This window comes from Dama dama, chromosome 19, assembly GCF_033118175.1.
Source record: "Dama dama isolate Ldn47 chromosome 19, ASM3311817v1, whole genome shotgun sequence".
Lineage (NCBI taxonomy): Eukaryota > Metazoa > Chordata > Mammalia > Artiodactyla > Cervidae > Dama > Dama dama.
The window spans coordinates 31833238-31854616 of record NC_083699.1 but is presented as its reverse complement, the minus strand read 5'-3'; the positions used below and the strand labels follow the sequence as shown (position 1 = coordinate 31854616).

General features: G+C 40.0%; 1 long non-coding RNA gene across 2 annotated transcripts in view; it reads left to right on the top strand.

The window, feature by feature from the left end:
- The window catches only part of LOC133073333 (uncharacterized), a 22252-nt gene extending 873 nt beyond the window's left edge, over positions 1-21379 (top strand). Inside the window, exons 2-4 of one of the 2 annotated variants that reach the window (XR_009696952.1) lie at positions 432-600; positions 1267-1354; positions 18058-21379. This is a non-coding gene — a long non-coding RNA (uncharacterized LOC133073333). Of the gene's footprint in view, positions 1-431; positions 601-1266; positions 1355-7311; positions 9276-18057 lie in introns of those variants that run through there. The other variant, XR_009696953.1, reaches the window with a different exon arrangement.

Here is a 21379-nt window from a genome sequence, read left to right as displayed (position 1 = left end):
ACTGCAATCCGTGTTTTTTTCTTTCATCGTGTGTGTGCTTTTCTTGGTTATCACATATTAACCAATCAACCACCGGATAGTAATAATCATAGACTTTACTCTGACCCCATCAGCTAACTCCCAGGAGATAAAATCATCTTCGAAAGAGACGCTAGTGTGTGAGGCTCAATTTTTACAATCTCATAACGTTTATGTGTGTGCTCAGCCCAAATGAATATTTACGAATGCTGCCATGGCCTGAATAAAGTACGAAGAGGTTTAGAAGCACCTTTTAATCCTAGTATAGTTAGTTATGGCACGGAATAGGGAATTGACGCAGGTTTCTGGAATTTCATTCCCCGCTCTCCGGGAGGGTTGTTTCTTGACCAGATGCGGTGGAGGCCACGAGGGGGTGGTGTGGAACCACTTTTAAGGCTCCTCTTTGCCTGCAGTGATGAAAACCAGGCGGCGGGCCTGGGAAAGAGGAGGTGGTTTTGCCTGCCAAGCCTTGCTTCCACTAGCGTCGTGCTCTTGCCTCCAGAGCCTTTCGCGCTGGCGGCAGCTGGACATCAGCTCACTGTTGGCTAAGCCGACTCTACTGAGAACAAGCTCATAGAAAAGGTACACCTCAACTAAATTTGGACTTTATTTCTTTCACCTCTTCTCTGCCTGGGACAGTAGTGTAATGAATCTATCTTTGGTTTGGAGTATGTTTCTTCATTGACTTAAGAGATATTAACCTGTTTTCTATTGGCTTGTGAATAATAAGATAATTCCCACAGTGAGCTTCTGTAAAATAAATTACTGGCAAAGAATCTCAGGCTCTGAGCATAATTTGCCAAAAACCTGAGCACTTTATTTTTTTGTAAACTTGAATATTTTCTCATACGATTCTTGGCCATTTGTATTTCTTTTGTGAAGGATCAGTTTATGTCTTTTGCCCATTTTTCTAAGTTTGTCTTTTTTAAAAAAATTAAGGTTTTAAACGTTTTATCTGAGATATATGTTACGTGTGTTTCTTCCTGGTTTGTTTTTACTTTTTAATTTCTTTAGTGGCACAAACATTTAAAATTGCTGTGAAATCATGTCGATTAATCTTTTCCTTTACAAGTTCTATTGTTGGCCTTACTATGAAATAACCTTTTCTCTTACACAAGATCTGGTTGCATTTTTTACTTTAACTTTTTAATTGATCTGTAATTTATTTTGTGAGATGTGATGTAAGATGAGGAAAACTTTTTCTCTGACATAATTTTTTTTCTTATTTCTCTCCATTTTGTATAACAGCCTGAAAAATTTCTGAGAATAACTTCATCTGATGTTCAAGTAACTTCCTAAGGCGATCCAACTTTAACTGCATCAGCGTCACTAGGAGGTGATTGTTAAAGTATAGAGCCCTGTGTTCTAGCTCAGGGGTGTCTAATTGAGTAAGTCTGAGATGGAGCCTGTTGTTGTTCAATTGCTCAGTTGTGTCTGACTCTTTGTGACCCCATGGACTGCAGCACACCAGGCTTCCCTCTCCTTCACCATCTCCCAGAGCTTGCTCAAACTCATGTCCATTGAGTCAGTGATGCCATCCAACCATCTCATCCTGTGTTGTCCCCGCCTCCTCCTGCCTTCAATCTTTCCCAGCATCAGGGTCTTTTCTAATGAGCCGGCTCTTCGCATCAGGTGGCCGAAGTATTGGAGCTTCAACTTCAGCATCAGTCCTTTAAATGAATATTCAGGGTTGATTTCCTGTAGGATTGACTGATCTGATCTCCTTGCAGTCCAAGGGACTCTCAAGAGTCTTCTCCAACACCACAGTTCAAAAGCATCAATCAAGCGTTTCTAACAAGTTCTTGGGTGATGCTGCTGCTGGTGTAGGATCACACTCTGAGAACCACTAGCCTTTAAGGCTTTCCCCACCCAACCTCTCATTAGTTAAACAGCACAGTACTTTTCACTGTTCCATAGATAGACACTGATGCTGAAGCTCCAATACTTTGGCCACCTGATTCGAAGAACTGATTCATTTGAAAAGACCCAGATGCTGGGAAAGATTGAAGGCAGGAGGAGAAGGGGACCATAGAGGATTAGATGGTTGTATGGCATTACCGATTGGATGGACATGAGTTTGAGCAAGCTCCAGGAGTTGGTGCTAGACAGGGGAGCCTGGTGTACTGCAGTCCATGGGGTCACAAAGAGTCGGACATGACTGAACGACTGAACTAGATAGGTCTAACTCTTTCTCTTTTGTGTGTTTCAGTATGTTTCTTCCACCTGCAATTCCCTTACTTTGTTTCTATCTATAAGATCAAGCTTGCACTTTATCTCTTTTCTATGAAATCTTTGATTTTTTCCTAGCAGAGATCTCTGATCACTCTTCTGAGATTTTATAGCATTTGGTGCATTTATCCTCTTAGCGTCAAAGATGCATTTATTGTGGAAATGGTGAAGCTTTAAGCTTCAAGTCCCTGCCACTGCATGAACCTCTTCTAGGATAAGGTACTTAATTTTGCATTTATAATTTTGTTCTTTTTCTTAAATTGGTCCCCCCAATTTTCATAAGCTTCTGTCCTGACAAAATTTGTCTTTATCCCTGTTTATCATATCATCTCTTCACAGGCTTTGAATTCTGGTTTTGTTATTTTCCAATCTGTTCCATCTCCCTGCTTACCACAGCATCTTGCATAAAGCGTCAATAAAATTATTCTCTGCTTATCTACCTTATGTTCAGCACTGTGCTAGGTTCTGGGGATACAGTATAAGCAAGATGGACATGGTCATTACCTTGCTAGTCTTTACATTAGAGGAGATAGGTAATTAAATAACACTGGAATATGATGACTCTCCTGTGAAGAGGCTAAGCCATGTCAAGGGAAATTGAGATTAATAGAGGATGAAAAAAGCATTTCCCCAGTAAGAAAGTATATTTGATATCCCTGGGAAGAAAACTCAATGATTGTTTAGGTCTATGGTGGGCATTACTAATGTCAACAATCTCCCAATTTCTGGTGCTCTCTACACTAAGGCATATATTTTACCCCTCATCCCACTGAAGTTGGGTAGAGTCATATATTTGCTTTGGTCATTGAAATGTCAGTCGACATGCTGTGTTAGTCCTACTGGGAGGCAGTTCATTTCTGGTGCTTGCTTCTCTAGCCCTCTCTTCCTCTGTCTGGAGAGCTATCAAGATACAAAGCAGATGTAACAAGAGCAAGAAACACACCTTTGTTGTGTTAAGTTGATAAGTTTTGGGGATAATTTCTTATAGAAGAATCATTTTTCATCACTGACTAAGACAAGGGATAAATTTATACACCCGTTGCATTTGGTCCAAGGCTTGGGAGAGGGATCCAGGTTTTTGGATCCAGGGATCCAAAACTGCCTATTGGCTGCAGAGGGGGGCTTCAGGCAGAAGTCCTAACACCAGAGGGGCTCCTCAAAGGCTTCTGGGCTTGGAGGCTCCTAGTTGTGCTTGCATGCTAAGTCGTTTCAGTTGTGTCCGACTCTTTGTGACCCCATAGGCTGTAGCCCGCCAGGCTCCTCTGTCCATGGAATTCTCCAGGCAAGAATACTGGAGTGGGTTGCCATGCCCTCCTTCAGGGTATCTTCCCAACCCAGGGATTGAACCCGAATCTCATGTCTCTTGCATTGGCAGTCAGGTTCTTTACCACTAGCCCCACCTGGGAAGCCCAGTTGTGCTTGAGGGTGAACCTTTCCAAGAAATACTTGCCCACCCAGCCTGGGGTCTAGCCAGAACTGTGAAGGTGGGTCAGGTGGTCACCCATCTTCTTGATGAGTTTCATCTGCTTTTCCAGGAAGTAGCTTTTCCCACAAAGGTGGGAGCCTGCAGGGGCAGAGCCCAGGGCATGCAGATCTGAAAGGGTGGTTCAAGTTCTTCTGCTAGAGAGTTGCCGCTTCCATAGTGTTCTGGGTTTTACCCTACTGTCTTGAGACGGCATTTGCACATTCTGCAAGAGGGTGCGGCTGCTGTGCTGGTTTTGCCTTTTCAAGAGATCCTTGGTGTCCTTGTGCTTCTCTTTGTCCAATTCATGAAAAAAGTGGCTCATGTCCTCCAGAACCACGTCCTTGCAGTCAAAGTATCAATAGAACCCCAGACAGAGATGGGATTAGGAGGCCAAATGTAGGTTGACCAGATGGTTGATGGTGGCCTCCACCTTGGTAGAATAATTCTGGCGAATCTGGGAGCTCACGGTTGATTGGTAATGAGGAATTAAGCTCAAAAAATGGTGTTGGCTGGTCCTGGTGACCAAGGATAGCTGAGTGGCTGATTCCAGAGGTTGCAACTGGAAAAAAAGGTTGGAGGGTAGTCAGAGGCTGGAACAAAAGGCATCTCTCCGTCTGTTCCATCCAAACACTGTTGAAGCAAAAGAGAGATCCGTGGGACTGCCAGGTGCACCAAGTGTGTAGCAATCTTATCAGGCCACACTGAGAATCTATATAAATCAGTTAGAGCTATAATTTTCTTGCAGTATTTTCATGTAGCTTTTCTCATGTCTTACACCAAGTGGTACCACATTCTAAATGGTGACTATGGGAGCTGCTTTTGATGCCAAAAGCTCAGCTTCTCTGTACTCCAATGAATCAAATCTTGGGACAGAGTTTTGGGTGAAGTAGAAAAGGATAACTTTATTGCTTTGCCAGGCAAAGGGAGACACCCTCAAAATCATGTGTCCTTCCCTTGGGGAAGATAGTGAGAAGGTTTATATTTTCCAAGAGGGTGTGATCAGTTTACGGATATTCTTCTGGTGGGTTAGTGGTGAGGTAAGTAGGAATCAGCATTGCCAACCTTCAGGTCCAATTCATCTGGTGTCTACATGTTTGTAGGTAGCATACCATCATCATCGTTAACTTCTCCCACCTAGAGAGGGTTTCAGTTTGTGCAAAACAACTCAAACACATTGCTGTGTGCATCCATTTTGGGGAAACAGGTCCTTGCCCCAAGTCTGCTCTTCAGTGTTTCTCCTGGTCTCCTGTCCCCTCCCTTCCTTAATTAATAACTACTTGAATCTGCCCATTGGAACTCAAAGAAGGTCATGAAGGCTGAATGAAATCTGTTTCCTATGATCAAAGAAGTGGGGGCGGGGGCCCAGAAAGACTCTGTTCCCAGGAGCCCCACAGGGCCCTACACGGCATCACTTTTGATGATCAGGAATATCCAGAGTTTACCTGTTTCAAACTTCGATTAGCCTAAACTGACTAGCATTGCTTTTCCTGTTGGCAATGGGAGTGAAAAAATCAAAAGATATGATTATTTATAATGGTTGCTAATCACAGTAAAACACCACCTCCTAGCAGAAGTGGTTAGGAATTCTCTGGGGTCTTCCTCAGTAGACTGTATGCTTAGTGAAGGTAAGAAATGTCTGTCTCGTTGACTGCTAATCCCTAAAGCTTGCCTGGCACAGTGCTGACAGAATGATCACCTAACATTTACTATAAGAATGAAGCACAAAAGGAAAGGATGCATGAAATCCTTACGCAGTGTAAATATTTGTACAAGGTTTAGTCCATTTTATGTGTTCAAAGTATGTTTAATAGTAAAGATTATTTACCAGGCATTCCTCTCATATTCAATTTCCCCCTCAAATATGTTTTGAAATGTTAAATCTGTTTTGAAATAGGAAAACTGATGTGAAGTCTTAAGGGGAAGGGTAACATCAAAACAAGCTTAGCTCAGTTACCCTTAAAGCTACAAGATTTTCAGGTACTTTGAAGTCATTAAGAAAAGAAAAATGATTTAAAGAGGAACATCAAAAGGAATGTAGATCATGATTTTTCTGTGCTTTACAGATGTAAAATCCCTTTGAGAATTTTAATGGATTGTGTATCATTGATTCACTCTTAAAAATGATGAGGTTTGGCATATTCAAAGGATAGTTTACTTGGTCAGTAATCTCACTTAAATTTATTGTTTCCATTTTTAATCTGCTTGTCTTTTGGATATTTTTCTTGAATATTTTCTTTTATAGATTTTCCAAATGTATATAATAGAGAGAAGAATAAATGTACCCTCATATACTCATCATCACATTTTCAATAATTACTAAACCATATACTACTTGTCTTTTTTTTTTTTCCTTTGGTTATCCTGCCTTCCCTCCCTCCTTTCTTTTTTTTTTCTTTTTCAAGCTTTTTGAGGAAATCCCAGGTATTTTACTCCTACACAATTCTCTATAAAATATGGACATCTTCTTATGTAAACACATTTCATTTTCATACCTAGCAAAAAGAACAGTTATTCCTTAATGTCATCAAAGACACAAATTTCTGTCTCACACATGTCCTTTTTTCAGTTTGCTGAAAAACAAGATTGAAGCAAGGTCTATAGTCAAGCCTACTTGTCATGTTTCTTTAGTTACAATTAACCTGGAAAAACCCACTTCCCACTTTTTTTCTTTTATTGATTATGGAAGATGAAGTTACATTTTTAAAAATTTTCAAATATTTTAAATTTTGTTACAAATAAAACTCCAAAAATTTGCACCTTAAGGAATCTTGCATCTCTTAGTCTTTGCTAGCTTACAAAAAGAAGGAAGACTTACAAAACACAACAGCCAGGTTTATGGGGTGGGAGAGAGAAGTTACTGAGCTTTTGTTAATTTATCTGGCTTGTAATATTAAACTAATTGAGAGGTCTAATTTTTCAAGGAAAAACAAAACATTATTGAGTACAACGAAGTAATTCAGTGGAGAAGGAAATGGCAACCCACTCCAGTATTCTTGCCTGGGAAATCTCATGGAGAGAGGAGTCTGGAGGGCTATAGACCATGGGGTTGCGAGGGTTGTACACGACTTAGCAACTAAACAACAGGTAATTCAGTCACATTTTCTAAGCTTATCACTATTAACATTTCTCGTTTCTTTGGCTAATTAATTTTGATTTCTGTAAGGACCTCTGAAAATTAGAGGTTAAAATTAAAATCATTGAGACTGAGATTTTCAGTTCCCTGTATACATATATCTAACCTTCTTCCTTATGAACAAAATCCCAACTTGAGACAGAAATGTGTCCAACTTAAAAACTGCTTTCCAAACAGTATGGTTCCGCAGAAAACTAAAATTAGAATGACCATGTGATCCAGCTATCCCATCCCTGGGAATATGCCTGGACAAAACTGTAACTCAGAATTATACGTGCACCCCTATGTTCATAGCAGTACTATTCACAATAGCCAAAACATAGAAACTACTTAAATGTCTATCCACGATGAGTGAATTAAGAAGTGATATCTATCTATATGTATATCTAGATATACATATAGATAGATAACAGAGACATCACTTTGCTGACAAAAGTCCATATAGTCAAATCTATGGTTTTTCCAGTAGTCATGTGCGGATGTGACTGTTGGACCATAAAGAAGGTTGAGCACCGAAGTGTCGATGCTTTTGAACTGTGGTTCTGGAGAAGACTCTTGAGAGTTCCTTGGACCGCAAGGAAATCAAACCAGTCCATCCTAAAGGAGATCAACCCTGAATACTCATTGGAAGGACTGATGCTGAAGTTGAAGCTCCAGTACTTTGGCCATCTGATCGGAAGAGCTGACTCATTAGAAAAGACCCTGATGCTGGGAAAGATTGAAGGCAGGAGGAGAAGGGGACGACAGAGGATGAGATGGTTGGATGGCATCACTGACTCAATGGACGTGAGTTTGAGCAAGCTCTGGAAGATGGTGAAGGAGAGGGAAGCCTGGTGTGCTGCAGTCCATGGGGTCACAAAGAGTCAGACACAACTGAGCAACTGAACAGCAACAAATAGATATATGTATACACAATGGAATATTACTCAGCCATAAAAAGAATGAAACAATGCGATTTGCAGCAACATGGATGGACCTAAAGATTATTATACTTAGTGAAATCAGACCAAGACAAATATGAGATCACTTAAATGTGGAGTCTAAAAAATAACACAAAGGAGTCAATATACAAAACAGAAACAGATTCACAGACATAGAAAAACAAACTTATGGTTACTAGAAGGGAAAGGGACAGGGGGAGTGATAAATTAGGAGTATGAGATTAACGGATATAAGCTACTATACTTAAAATAGACAGGCAATAAGGATTTTCAGGGAACTGTATTCAATATCTTATAACCTATAATGCACAGGGAACCCTATTCAATATCTTCTAACCTATAATGGAAAATAATCTACAATAATATAATTGAATCATTTTTTTCTGTACCCTGAAACTAATACAATATTGTAAATCACCTATACATCAATAAACAATTTTTGCTGAATTCTTTAAAGAGAAATTCCCCAGCTATAACTGTATTGCTGTTTCTTTTTTTAGTTCAGTTAGTGCTTGCTTTATATATTTAGGTGCTCTGATATTGGGTGCATAAATATTTAATATTGCTGTGTCTTCTTGATGAATTGATGCTTTTATCTTTATATAATAACACTTGTCTCTTTTGACTATTTTTAGCTTAGAATCTATTTTTGCTAGAATTTGTCTTTGCTTTCTTTTTTTGATTGCTGTTTGTTTAGAATAGCTTTTTCCATCTCTTCACTTTCAACCTGTATGTGTCCTTAAGGCTAAACTGAAACTCTTTGGGCAGCGCATCACTGGGTTTCTTTTATCCATTCATCCCTTCCTTGTCTTTTTTTGGTTGGAGGGGTGGGAATGTGGCTCTCAGAATCTGTGTCTTTTTTTGGGGGGGGGCGGTTTCTCTACATTTATTTCAACTGCTAAATGATTAACAACATCCACAACTTCTTAGATTAAAAAAAAAGAAGAAGAAAAGAAAAAACAACCCCAAACCCCCAAAACTTCCATTTTGTAACATCACAAATGTCTTCTAGGTTTTACCAAGGACCAAAAAGCTAAAATTCTCTATGATTTCCAGTGACCGAAACAAGGCAGAGACAGTAAGCACCCAAAGTGGCGACCTAGCACTTTCCGGATGCCTGTCGTCCTCACGGAAGAGCCCCTGGAACTAGAATGACAGAAAAGACACTGTGACTTTGACGAGGCCACGCAGCTGCACGTCACGCTTGCTGGCACGCATGCCCCCTGCAGAGTGGCCTCTGCCGGAGAGAGCAAGGGCAGGCATGGGGGGCCAGCGTGCTGGTCCCCGGAGGCGGGCAGGACGCACCGCCACGCTCCTCCCTGGCCCCCACAACGCCGTGACTGCCTCAATGCCATCACCACAGAAATGTCACCTGAGTGTTTACGGGACTTGCCAGGCTCAAGAAGTAGGTGTTCCCTTTCACGTTTGCCAAAGGCTCAGTGTCAGCCAAAGCAGGACACCCCCAGGAGGAGTGGCAGGAGGCTGTGGATTGAATAGGGCTCGAATCCTGGGAATTCCTAAAGTATTTTATTTACAAATAAAAGCAGAAAGCTAAGAATGACATACTAGGACAAAGTGAATGTGATGGTCAAAGCTATGCTTGAAGAGCGAGAACCCATGCTGGGGGTGCACACCTCACCCTGGGCGTGCGCTGGGCGTGCGTGCTCCGTGACAGGCCATGGGGAACCGAGGCCCAGGTCTCAGAGTTCAATCACTCTGCCTGACTCACAGCCAACATGGAAGGCTGTTGGAAGGATTAAAAAAGGAGGTGAGAATCTCAGTTTCTTGAACAGGGATCAAACCCAAACCATAGCAGTGAAAGCGTGGAATGCTAACCATTAGGTTACCAGTGAACTCCCATTCCGTGTCTTTTGATTGGAGAATTTAATCCATTATGTTGAAAGTAGTTATTGACAGGTGGGGACTTCCTATTTCCATTTTGTTGATTGTGTTCTGACTTTCTGTAGATCCTTTGTTCCTTGAGTGCCCTCTTGCTGTCTTCTATTGTGATTTGATAACTCTTTATGGCAGTAGGCTTTGACTCCTTTATTATGATCTTCTGTGTATCTACTACAGGTTTTTCCTTTGTGGTTACTGTGAGGCTTACAAAAAATATCATATAGCATTTTATTTTTAAGTGAGAAGAATTATTTACAGAATGCATGTTATGTGCCTGTGTGTGTGCTACTCACTGGGAAATACAAAGTAGAAAAAAAGAAAGCCTCCGGCCGTGAGAAACTTTCTGGGTCAGACAAATGTTATCTGAGCTGGGGAGTGCAGGGCAGGCAGGGCTTGTTGGAAGATTAGTAGGAATCAGTCATGTTACAAAGATGGGGATGTTTGTTGGCCAGAAGAAATACATATCCAAAGGGGAAGAGAAACAACAGATTTGGTATTTCTGGGATAAAGTGTGAAATTTGAAGTTGGATGTGTTTTTAGACTGGAGAAATGGACAGGGACCAGGCCCAGGAGGGTTTTGTTTGTCTTGATAAGGAGCTTAGACATTATCCTGTAGCCAGGAGGAAGCCATTGATAAGTAGTAGCATAAACATCAGATTTGCATTTTAATGGTAACTTCTAGCAACAGCAGTATGAAATAAGGGTTGCTTCCCAGGAGGTAGAGAAAACAGAAGCTGTATTATTCTAGGTGGTAGATGATAAAGACTTTGAAACAGAGCAGCAGTGTTAAGGACAGAGGAACTGGACAAATTCAAGAAGTATTTAAGAGGTAAATTTGTCAGAACATGGTGATAGGATGTTTGGAGATGAAAAAGTGGAAATAATATAGAATGAGTTTCCAGTGTCTGGCTTGTGTGACTGATTAAATGGTAGATTAACTGGCATAGAGAATGCAGAAAGGGGAGCAAGTGTGATGGCAAAAGAGAATGAATTGGGTTTTGATATTGTTAAATCCTAGAGGAAATCAACCCTGATTTTTGGAAGGACTGATGCTGAAGCTGAAGATCCAATACTTTGGCCACCTGATGTGAAGAGCCCACTCATTGGAAAACTGATGCTGGGATAAATTGAGGGCAGGAAGAGAAGGGCACAACAGAGGATGAGATGGTTGGATGGCATCGTCAACTCAATGGACATGAGTTTGAGCAAATTCTGGAAAATAGTAAAGGACAGGGAAGCCTGGGGTCCCTGCAGTCCACGGGGTCACAAAGAGTCGGACGTGGCTGAGCCACTGAACAGCAACAACAGTTGTTGAATTTGACATACAGATGGAGTTTGTTAGGCACATGTGATACTTTGTAGAAGGACTTGGTCCGGAGATACACATATGCTCAGCATTCAAAGTCATGGCTTATCCATGTAGCATGAGAGATGCTATCTCAGATTTATTCATTCCGGGATTTTTTGCCATTAACACACTCAGAAACTTGTTGCAAGTGATGGAAATCTGAATTTAATTTTAATTTTAGGCACTAGAGTATTGGTTTACAGCAAGTGGAAGAGGAGGATCCAACTTATGGCCACCCCAGAGAGAGAGGCCAACAGTATTTTAGAACCTGGAAAATAGATACATAGGGCTTAACAAACCACAGAAAGCTGATTTCTGTCAATGTTCACCCAACAGAGATGATCAGGGACACACCTGGAGTTAAACAAAGTTATGTTTGGTTTTCTGTGGCAAGGGAGGACACAGCCCAGAGGACTCTTAGAAGCATCTCAGGAAGGGAGAATTGGGAAAGAATTTTTTTTTTTTTAATTTTAATTGGTGGATAATTACTTTACAATATTGTGATGGTTTTTGCCATACATCAGCAGGAATCGGCCATAGGCATATGTGTGACCCTTCCTTCCTGAATTCCTCTCCCACCTCCCTCCCTCCCCATCCCTCCAAGTCGTCACAGAGCACCAGCTTTGTGCCCTGTGTCATACATCAAACTCTCACTGGCTATCTGTTTTATGTACGGTAATATGTATGTTTCAATTCTTTTCTCTCAAATTGTCCCACCCTCTCCTTCCACTGAGTCCAAAAGTCTGTTCTTTATGTTTGTGTCTCCTTTGCTGCTCTGCACAGAGGATTGCCCATACCATCTTTATAGATTCCATATATATATGTGTGTTAATATACAATATTTGTCTTTTTTCTTTCTGACTTACTTCACTCTGTATAATAGGCTCTAGGATCACACAGCTCATTAGAACTGACTTAAACGCATTCCTTTTCATACTTGAGTAATATTCCATTGTGTATATGTACCACAACTTCCTTATCCATTCATCTGTTGATGTGTGTCTAGGTTGTTTCCATGTCCTAGCTGTTGTGAGTAGTGCTGCAGTGAACATTGGGGTACATGTGTCTTTCTCAATTCTGGTTTCCTCAGGGCATACACCCAGTTACAGGACTGCTGGGTCGTATGGTAGTTTCATTCCCAGTTTTTTAAGGAATCTCCGTACTGTTCTCCATAGTGGTGGTTTCAGTTTGCATTCCCACCAGGGAAGAATTTCTTTTAGGGTTGGGTTTTTGCTGCATGATTCTGAGGAGGGATGTGAACTGCCATTTCTGGGTGGGATATTGTTGAGAAATGGGGACATTTCAGCAGTTGGATATCTCAGAAATCTTTCTTCCAAAAACTGAAAGAAGAAAGCAGACCAGGAATATCATTGGTAGGAAAGCACTTAGAAGAAAAGATGGCTAGTCGGTCTGTGGCATGGCCTTATACAGAAATGCTGTTTACGTGACCTTGTTCATGTCCCTTGGAAACATTGTTTATGTTCTGGAGGGATATCACAGTCTGATTGCCAGCAGGACTTTTTCACTTTCTCAGATCTAACTGCCTGTAAGTGGGTAACTTCAAGGAGCAAGCCAGGTTTCACAGCAATATCCTGGGAAAGCTCAAAGTAAGCCCAACAGGCACAGATATGAGTGAGACTGAAAATATGAAAATGTCTGTGTGAAAATGAAACATAAGAAGGCAGTTAAGACCTTGCTATGGACTGAACATTTGTGTCCCCCTGTTAGGACTTCCCTGGTGGCTCAGACGGTAAAGCGTCTGCCAGCAATGTGGGAGACCTGGGTTTGATCCCTGGGTTGGGAAGATCCTCTGGAGAAGGAAATGGCAACCCACTCCAGTACTCTTGCCTGGAAAATCCCATGGATGGAGGAGCCTGGTAGGCTACAGTCCATGGGGTCGCAAAGAGTAGGACACGACTGAGCAACTTTACTTCACTTCCAAAATCATATGTTTATTAGTAAGTCCTAACCCACAACATGATATTGTTAGTGGGTAGGGCCTTTTGGCAGTGATTCAGCCATGAGAGTGGAATCTTTATCTTTGGGATTAGTGTCAAAGAGAGTTTCCTTGTCCTTCCTTCCACTGTGTGAGGACATAGTGTGAGAAAACATATTATCTATGAACCAGGAAGTAGGCTTTCACCAGATACCAAATCTGCTGGCATTTTTTTTTTTTAAAGGAGAACCACCACTTAATTTTGAATAGTAAACAAAACTCTATTTATAACATGATAAACAAACCTTCCCTCAGCTTCCTCAGTTAGTCCAAAGAACAAAGCCTCTGACTTAACTAGAATTTACATTTAACCTTAAATATTCTAAAATCCATTCATGTCATCTTCAGAATTTTAATTTTGCCTGATACTATGAAATAGGGTAAACTTTGATTGATGGTCAAATTCCTAATTTTTGTTGTTCAGCCATTTCTTAACCTTGCTCTCAGATTCTGTACATTTCAGGGTGTCCAGTGGATTTGTAGTAAACTTCTGAGATGAAGAGAAATTTCTTGCTCTTTATTTGCCTGACATCTTCGCTTGTGTTCATCTTTTTAAGCAAAAAATATGCTTCAAAAATGCCCACAAGTTCAGCTACTAAAACATCCTTTAAAGATCTTTGGCAGTGGATCCATAGTATGTGCCATCCTGGGGTGTGTCCTTGTGGGGCTCTGCTAGCATCTTGATCTAGACTTCCCAGCCTCCAGAAATGTGAGAGACAAATGTTGGTTGTTTAAAGCATTCAGTTTAAGATATCTTTGTTATAGCAGCCTGAGTGGACTAAGACAAACCTCTAGAATTTTTTCTCATCTTTGCATGTTGTTTTTGTTGTTCAGTCGCTCAGTCATGTCTGACTCTTTGTGACCACATGGACTGCAGCACGCGGGCTTCCCTGTCCTTCATGATCTCCTGGAGTTTGCTCAGACTCATGTCCATTGAGTTGATGATGCCATCCAACCATCTCATCCTCTGTCACCCCCCTTCTCCTCGTACCCTCAATCTTACCCGGCATCAGGGTCTTTTTCAATGAGTCGACTCTTTGCATCAGGTGGCCAAAGTGTTAGAGCTTCAGCTTCTTTACATAGCCAAGCTCCAATTCACTGGCTCAATAGAAGACTGAAAAAGTTTACTCCTCAGAACGGTTGACCCAGAGGCTGGACTGGGAAACATGAGAAACAGCAAAGGAAGGGAGGTCTTACTGAGAGTGGGCACTGAGGCAGTTTGCAGAGTTAATGGTTAGACTCCAGCCTCTTTCCCTCACACAGCTGTCAGAAGATTGATTTTCAGGCTTAGAAATGGGATGGTTCTTCTCTTGGGAAACCAAGGAAAACAAACTTACAGATGTTGGCAGTAGAGAATGTGAGCAGCCAGGGAAATAGCTACTTTCCAGCCTGATCACTTTATAGTGAAGCCCACGCTTAGCTTCCAGGTAGCTTTTTCGTGCCTTACTCTTACATATGGATGGCACCCAAGGACCATGAGAGATCTGGGGAAAGCATTTAACATGAAAGAGAAAATAAAAGAAACATGAAAAAAATTTAGAAGAAAAGAGATAATCCAAGGAGCAAAACATGACATTGAATCTATGAAAGGAGGGAAAAAATACTCTTAAAGGGAATATTCATCAATTAAGGAAGAGCTTTTGGAAAATAAAAAGATTAGTTAAAGTAAAAAAAAAATTTTATTGAGGTATAGTTGATTTATAGTACTAGTTTCAGGAGTACAACATAATGATTTGATATTTTTATAAATTATACTCCACTTAAAGTTATTATAAAATAATGGCTATAATTCCTTATGCTGTAGAAAAAAAATTCTATTAAGTGAATAGAAGCTTTGGGAGATAAAGTTGAAGACATCTCTAAAGTAGGAAAAAAGAGAACTGAAGACAGATAATATAAGCAAGTAAAATCATTTGAGCCGGTCCAATATCCAAATAACAGTGTTCCAAAAAGAATAGAAAAGAGAGAAGTTAATCAAGGGGAAAAAATAAAGGAGATGTCTCAGAAGAGAAGTGCTTGAGTCTTCAGATTGAAAGGGTTCACTGAGTGCCTAGCAAAATGAATGAAATAAAACAAAAGCATCGTGAGGTTTTAGAAAACTGTGATTAAAGAGAAGAGTCTAAAACTCTGAGTTTGGTCATGTCAATGTATGGCAAAAACAACTACAATATTGTAAAGTAATTAGCCTACAACTAATTAAAAAAAAAAAAAAACTCTGAGTTTGGGAAGGGAACAGATCACATACAGAGGAGAGGAAAGCTGGCCCACAGTAAAGCATGGCCTTCAGAATTCCAAGGGAAAATGGAATCTAATCTAGAATTCTACACCTGACATACTACCAATCACATGTGAGGGTAGAAGATAAAGACTTCAGAATCCTTATGCCAATGTGCTCTTCTTCAAAAGCTCTGGAGAACACACTCCATTAAAGTAAGTAAATCAGAAAGGAATATAAGGACCTCAGTAAACACATAAGGAGATAACATAAGAGAAAGGTGTGAGTTCCCAGGATGATGGGAAAAATTCCAGAGCACCCTAATGTAGCAGGCCTAGGATAAAAATTACCCAGATAGAGCAGGAAGGTGGAGGGTTCCAGACATGTCTACACTTGAAAATTAATAAGTAAGTAAATAGTACTCTACCCAGTAGAGTACCAGCTATCTTTTAAAGCAGTTTGGCACAGAACTTGAAAGGAATTAGAAGGTTATGCCTAATGAAGCATTTAATTCCAAGGAAAGTTACAAGCTCATGAGAAAGGAAATGGCTCAGATGAGAGTCACAGTTATTTACAATGTTGTTAAAAATACTAAATATTTAGCCAAAAATCTGTATTAGGGAGTGTGTGTGTGTGTGTGTGTGTGTGTGTGTGTGTGTGTGTGTGTGTGTGTGTGTGTGTGTGTGTGGTGGAGGGAAGGTGTTCTCTGGAAATAGATGGAGGAGCAAGAGATCTAAACACTTCCTATTAAGAGCAGAATGCCAATAAAAGATAACAATCTGAAAAATGACGTTCCCCTATAATTGTGCTGTTTAGAAATACAGAGGGAAAAAAAGGAAGCTATTAAAAAAAATACATAGGAAAGCATCAGGTCCAAAAAAGTTGGATTGCTTTGTGGCCAGAAACTGGGTATGGGGAGGGCTGAAGCAGGAGACTAGTGCTGTTATATAAGAAGCCTAATAAAGCAATTTAACTTAAAAAATATGTACATATATTACTTTGATATAAGTAACACATTATTTTAAAAATCATAATAACTAAGGACGGTGGATAGGTGCTCTCTCTCTCTCTCCTGTTTTCTCTCTATGCTTCTGGATCATTGCCCTCACTGTGGATCAGTTATGAGTGTGGAGTGAGAGGCAGGGGAATGGAGGAGTTAGAGAGATGTGTGGCTACTAGCAGACATATCTTAGCTAGAGATGGCTCCTAGCAGTTCTCATTATTCTCTAGCATTGCTCTCCTCTGTGACATTTAGTTCAGTGTCTTTAGGACCTTTCCTCCCAATGCAGATACACCTGATGATTATGGAAATATTTGTAAAAAAAAATATAGATTTTATTTGCTTGTATTTGCAAATATATTTCATTTTTCAGAACAACTTGGAACCTCATAATGCTTTCCTGTGATAGCAGTTGCTACTACTGTTTTGGTAAGGAAATAAAAGAAAACAAGTAGATTAATGATTAGTTTTCTGATACATATTAACAAAAGCATCTCACTTAAGTGGTACTACATTTCAGTGTAGTGGTGCTCCCTTCTGGGCAGGAATTGGTCTTTGCTTACTCACCTGACATCTTGTCGTTTAGTCGCTAAATCATGTCTGACTCTTTGTGACTCCGTGGACTGCAACACGCCAGACTTCCCTGTCCTTCACTATCTCCCAGAGTTTGCTCAAACTCATGTCCATTGAGTTGATGCCATCCAACCATCTCATCCTCTGTCACCGCTTTCTCCTCCTGTCTCCTCCTCCTCCCTCTGTCACCTCCTTCTCCTCCTCCTCCTCCTCCTCAATCTTTCCCAGCATCAGGGTCTTTTCCAGTGACTTGGCTGTTCACAGCAGATACCCTAAGTGTTGGGGATTCAGCTTTAGCATCAGTCCTTCCAATGAATATTCAGGGTTGATTCTTATAGGATTGACTGGTTTGATCTCCTTGTCATCCAAGGGACTCTCAAGAGTCTTCCCCAGCACCACAGTTGGAAAGCATCAATTGTTTGGCACTCAGCCTTCTTTATGGTCCAACTTTCACATCTGTACAGGACTATGGGAAAAACCATAGCTTTGACTATGCAGACCTTTGTTGGCAAAGTGATTTCTCTGCTTTTTAATATGCTGTTTAGGTTTGTCATAGCTTTTCTTCCAAGGAGCAAGCGTCTTTTAATTTCATGGTTGCAGTCACCATCTGCAGTGATTTTGGACCCCAAGAAAATGAAGTCTGTCACTGTTTACTATTTTTCCCCATCTATATGCCATGAAGTGATAGGACTGGATGCCATGATCTTTGCTTTTTGAATGTTGAGTTTAAGCCCGCTTCTTCACTCTCCTCTTTCACTTTCATCAAGAGGCTCTTTAGTTTCTCTTGCTTTCTACCATAAGGGTGGTGTCATCTGCATATCTGAGGTTATTGATATTTCTCTCTGACATTTTGATTCCAGCTTGAGCTTCATCCAGCCCAGCATTTCGCATAACGTGAAATGCATATAAGTTAAATAAGCAGGGTGATAATATACAGTCTTGACATACTCCTTTCCCAATTTTGAACCAGTCCATTGTTCCATGTCTGGTTTTGTGTAGCTTAGTGAAACTATGAGCCATGCTGTGTAGGGCCACCCAAGATGGCCGGGTCATAGTGGAGAGTTCTGACAAAACGTGTTCCACTGGAGAAGGGAATGGCAAACCATTTCAGCACTCTTGCTTTGAGAACCCCATGAATGAATAATCTGAGCAGATCATAATTCTGTTCCTTTTCATTTAATATTTCTTTTTTTTTAACTTTTGGCTGAACCGTGTGGCACATGGAACTTCCTCAACGAAGGATTGAACGTGTGACTCCTGCACAGAAGTCTTAACCACTGGACCACCAGGGAGGTCTCTATTTAATATTTCTAACAGAGTTAACAAAAAAGGGGTATTTCTAAAAAATGTGATATACATAAGTCACCTGGAAGTCTTATTTTTTGAAAACTATTCATAGGAGGTTGCACACACAATATAGAGAGGTCCTATGTACCCATCACTCAGTTTCTCCAAGTGGTTAAAGTTTTTGTTAAATTTAGTACAGTGTCCAAACCAGGAAATTGATACAGTGCGTTTGTATAGCCCTATGGCGTTTTATCACCTATGGAGATTCCTGTCACTATAACTGCAATCAAAATACAGAACTATACCATAGCCATCAAGATGCCCCCTTATGCCACCTCCTCAAAATCACACGCACCCCTTTCCTCCCATTTAACATTTAACCTCTGAAAGTGAGTAATCTATGCTCCATCTGTTTTTTTTTAATTTTGAAAATTTTATATACCTGGGATCATACAATAATATGTGGCCTTTTGAGATTGTTTTCCTCATTCTGCCTAATGCCCTTAGGATCCAAGGTGTTGGGTGCAAAAGAGTTTTCTTTCTTATTTTGAAATAAATATAAATTCACAAGATATTGCAAAAATAGTACCAAGAAACCCTGTGTACCTTTCACCCAGTTTTTCCCATGGTACCATCTTAGATAATTATAGTATAATATCAAAAGTTGCAATCCACAACTTATTCAGGTTTCACCAGCTTTATTTCCACTCATTTGTGCATGCTTGTGCCTGTTTATAGTTCTATGCAATGTTTTTCCCTTGTGAAATTTTATTTTACTTTTTAAGATTACACTGTACTACATTTAAGTTTATTCTAATATATCCTTGTAGCTTACTTGTTTTGTACATAGTAGTTTGTACCTCTTAATCCCCCACCCCAATATTACCTCCCCCTTTCCCTCCTTTTCCATTGATAACCACTAGTTTGTTCTCTAGGAGTCTGTTTCTGATTTTGTTATATTCATTCATTTGATTTATTTTCTAGATTCCGTATATAAGTGATATCATATAGTATTTGTCTTTCTTTGTCTGATTTATTTCATTAAGCATAATACCCTCTAGGTCCATCCATGTTGTTGCAAATTGCAAAATTTCATTCTTTGTTTCTGGCTGAATAGTATTCTGTGTGTGTGTGTGTGTGTGTGTGTGTGTGTGTGTGTGTACATATAACACATCTTCATTATCCATTTTATCTGTTGGTGGACACTTAGGTCTATATCTTGGCAATTTTAAATAATGCTGCTGTGAACATATGGATGTGAGAGTTGGACTATAAAGAAAGCTGAGTGACGAAGAATTGATGCTTTTGAACTGTGGTGTTGGAGAAGACTCTTGAGAGTCCCTTGGACTACAAGGAGATTCAACCTGTCCATCCTAAAGGAGATCAGTCCTGCGTGTTCATTGGAAGGACTGATGTTGAAGCTGAAACTCCAATACTTTGGCCACCTGATGCAAAGAGCTGACTCATTTGAAAAGACCCTAATGCTGGGAAAGATTGAGGGCAGGAGGAGAAGGGGACGACAGAGGATGAGATGGTTAGATGGCATCACCAACTCGATGGACATGGGTTTGGGTGAACTCTGGGAGCTGGTGCTGGACAGGGAAGCCTGGTGTGTTGCAGTGCATGGGGTTGCAAAGAGTCGGACACGACTGAGTGACTAAACTGAACGGAACTAAACTATTGGGGTGTGGGTATTTTTTTGAATTCGTGTTTTCATTTTCTTTGGATATATAACCAAGAGTGGAATTGCTGTATTGTGTGGTAGTTCTATTTTGGTTTTTTGAGGAAACTCCCTACTCCTTTCCATAGTGACTGCACCAATTTACATTTCTACCAACAATGTACAAGGGTTCCATTTTTCCACACACTCGCTAGCATTTATTATTCATAAACTTTTTGATGATGGCCATTTTGATCAGTGTGAGGTGATAGATACTTCATTGTGATTTTGATTTGTATTTCCCTAATAATTAGTGGTGATGAGCATCTTTTTATGGCTATCTCTTGGCTATCTGTATGTCATCTTTGGAGAAATGTCTGTTTAGGTCTTTTGCCCCATTTTTTGACTGGATGGTTGTTTTTTTGTTATTGAGTTGTATGAGCTTTTGATGTGTTTTGTTTAATTAATCCCTCGTCAGTCATATTTTCTCCCATTCCATAAATAAGTTATTTTTTTGTTTTGTTGATGGTTTCTTTTACTGTGTGATAACTTTTAAATTTGATTAGGTTCAATTTGTTTATTTTTACTTCTATTTCTTTTGCCTTGGGAGAGTCATCTAAGAAGAGATTACTAAGATTTATGTCAAAGAATGTCTTACCTATGTTTTCTTCTAGGAGTTTTATGGCTTTATGTCTTACATTTTCATCTTTAATCTATCTTTTAAAAAATATTTATTTATTCATTTATTTGGCTGTATTGAGTCTTAGTCACAGCTGCATGTAGTCTCCCTGGACTAGGGATTGAACCTGCATCGTCTGCACTGCAAGGCAGGTTCTTTACACTGAGCCGCCAGGGACGCCCTTTAATCCATTTTGAATTTGTTTTTATATATGGGTGAGAAAATGTTCTAATTTCATTCTTTCACAGGGAGCTCTCCAGGCTTTTCAGCACCATTCGTTGTAGAGATTATCTTTTCTCCATTGTATATACTTGGAGAAATATACATGGTGCCCTGGTGTTTTGATTACTGTAGCTTTGTAGTATAGTCTGAAATTTGGAAGGTTTTATCTCCAGCTTTGTTCTTTTTTTCTCCAGATTGCTTTGGCAATTCTGGGTCTTCTGTGGTTCTATATAAATTTTAGGATTATTTGTTCTAGTTCTGTGGAAAATGTCATGAGTGTTTTGCTACAGATTGCACTAAATCTATAGATTCCCTTGAGTAGTATAGAAACCTCTGAGCTAGGCTTTGTTTCACTCAGCATGATGCCCTTGAGGTCCATCCAAGTTGCTGCATGTTATCAGTAGATTGTTCCCTTTTATTGCTGAATGGTAGCCCATGTTATGGACACATCTCCACAACATGGACTAGCAGAGTGTCTAGCATTGCTAGACACTTTTGCTTGTTTCCAGTTTGGGCTATCAGAAAGGAATCTACTATAAATAATTCTGTACATAAATTGTGTAAAAGTTTTGGAAAAGCCTAATCTCCAGACTGAGTGAATCAATCTCAGGAGTGAAGCCTAGGCATCGACAGCTTTTAAAAGTTTCCCAGATAATTCTCATATGCATTAAGGATTTCTCAAATTGTAAATTCTGCCAAAATCATTTATTAGTA